Source organism: Sardina pilchardus, chromosome 22 (assembly GCF_963854185.1).
Source record: "Sardina pilchardus chromosome 22, fSarPil1.1, whole genome shotgun sequence".
NCBI lineage: Eukaryota > Metazoa > Chordata > Actinopteri > Clupeiformes > Clupeidae > Sardina > Sardina pilchardus.
In genome coordinates, this window is record NC_085015.1 from 13,530,323 (window position 1) to 13,532,822 (window position 2,500).

Here is a 2,500-nt window from a genome sequence, read left to right on the forward strand (position 1 = left end):
TATTATTATTATCTGTATAACTATTGTATTGAATGCTTTGGCAATATTGTAAAATGTTACATTCATGCCAATAAAGCTATTTGAATTGAATTGAATTGAATAACATGGAGATAGAGGGAGAGGAGAATAGAGAGAGACAGACATAGAGTGAGAGAGACAAGGGATTTAAAGACATGACAGAGAGAGATGAAGAGAGGGCAAGCGGAAGTAGAATGAGATAGAGAGAAAAGAAGAGGGAGAGGAAGAGGAGAGAGAAAAAGAGAGAGAGAGAGAGGGGATAGAGTAGAGAGACATGGCGGGAGACAGAGAGATGGAGAGAGAGTACAAAACACAGCACAGAGGTCTACTACACACACATAGTGAAGGACTCTCACTCAAAGACACACACACACATGCACGCAAGGAAACAAAATTTACACACACTGTACCAATTATAGATATCTACTTATCCAATTATCTAAAAATATACACTCACTCTGTAACTCTCTCTCTCACACACACTCACACACACTCACACACACACACACACACACACACACACACACAAACACACGCAGATACAGACACACACACACACACACACACACACACACACACACACACACACACACACACACACACACACACACACACACACACACACACACACACACACACACACACACACACACACACACACACACACACACACACACACACACACACACACACACACACACACACACACACACACACACACAGCCTGGGAAAGGCCAGTGCAGTGATGTGAATGAGCCCTTGGGATGACAGGAGGGGGCCCAGCTAAACTAAACTGAGCTGAGCTGAACTGAGCTGAGGAGGAATAACAGCCATTCAGAACCACCGCAGTCTACATCTCTCTACCTCTATCACACTCTCTCTTCCTCTCTCTCTCTCTACCTCTATCACACTCTCTCTTCCTCTCTCTCTTCCTCTACCTCATTCACACTCTCTCTTCCTCTCTCTCTCTCTACCTCTATCACACTCCCTCTTTCTCTCCTGCACTCTCTTTACCTATCTCTCAATTCAATTCAATTCAATAAAGCTTTATTGGCATGAAAGTTTCATCAACAATATTGCCAAAGCTCAATTACATGTACACGTAAGGGGTTAAAGAAAATAAATAAACTGTGTAATTAACGTATAAGAGGACATAAAAGTAGACATAGAAGACATAGAAGACATAAAAGTGAAACAATGATTATAATAATAATAACAACTATACACCATTGTTGGTGTTTGTGGCCTCACTGGCTGTCCCTCAGGTTATGGCAGGCTGCTACAAATTTTGCAGCCAGAATGGCCACATCCTCATGCTCACCAAGGATGTAAGGCGTTTTTTCCTCATTTGTCCAGGTCAGAAACTCAGGGAGGGTTGAATTTATTTTTTCGAATGATAGTGTCCGAATTTCCTCATATTTTGGGCATTCTGTTAAGAAGTGTAGCTCTGTCTCCACAGCCCCTAAGCTGCAGTGTGAACACAGCCTCTCCTCTCTGGGCAGCCAGGTCTGCCTGTGTCTGCCTTTTTCGATGGAGAGACTGTGCTCACTGAGTCTGTACATAGTCGTGGTTTTTCTGAGCTTGGGGTCCTTTAGTGTGCTCAGGTAAGTAGCTATTGTGTATTCACGTTTTAGGGCCAAATAACATTGTAATTTAGATTGTGTTTGGGTTACTTCTTTCCAATAGGTGATGTAGTTTTCCTTTTCATTGTTTGTAATTTGGTTGGGTCTAATTGTTCTTGCTACTGTAACATTGTCCTGGGCCTCAGTGATATGGGATAGTGTTAGGTCGCTGAGTCTCAGGACAAGTTGGCTGAGAGGGCTTCTTTCTATATTTTGCTCTTGGCATTGCAGTGCTAGATGGTGGAGTGAGTTGGGGTTGCTCATTTTTATGTGTTGCCAGAATTTGAGGGCTCTTTTTTGGATGTTGATGATAAGGGGGTATTGGCCTAGCTCTGCCCTGCATGCATTGTTCGGTGTCTTCCTCTGCACCCGGAGGATACTTTTGCAGAACTCTGCATGCAGGGCTTCAACTGGGTGTTTATCCCAGGTTGAGAATTCGTACCCCAAACCCCATATTTCGGAGCCATATAGTGCGATTGGTTCAATCTCAGATTTAAAAAGCTTAATCCAAATTCTCTCTCTCTACCTCATCGCTCTCTCTCTTTCTGTCTCTCTCTACCTCATCACACTCTTTTTCTCTCTCTTTATCTCCATCACACTCTTCTTTCTCTCTTGCTCTCTCTCTCCGTCTACCTCCATCACACTATCCCTCTCTCTCTCTACCTCCACCATGTTCTTTCTTTCTGTCTGTTTCTTTATCTTTCGCTCCCCATCTGGTCCTTTCTTTCTTCTCTTTCTTTGAATGCCTGTTTCTTCCTTCCTCTCTTCCTACCTTTTTTCTGTCTTTATATCTATCTATCTTTCTTTTTTCTTTCTTTCCTTTCAAGTTCTAACAGTCCTCTTGTCTCTCTAGTCCAGAG

The 2,500-nt window shown here is 42.9% G+C and overlaps 1 protein-coding gene across 1 annotated transcript in view; it reads right to left on the reverse strand.

Moving 5' to 3' along the window:
* The window catches only part of svild (supervillin d), a 90,608-nt gene that overhangs the window by 43,061 nt on the left and 45,047 nt on the right, over window positions 1-2,500 (reverse strand). The gene's annotated exons all lie outside the window — the stretch shown is intronic.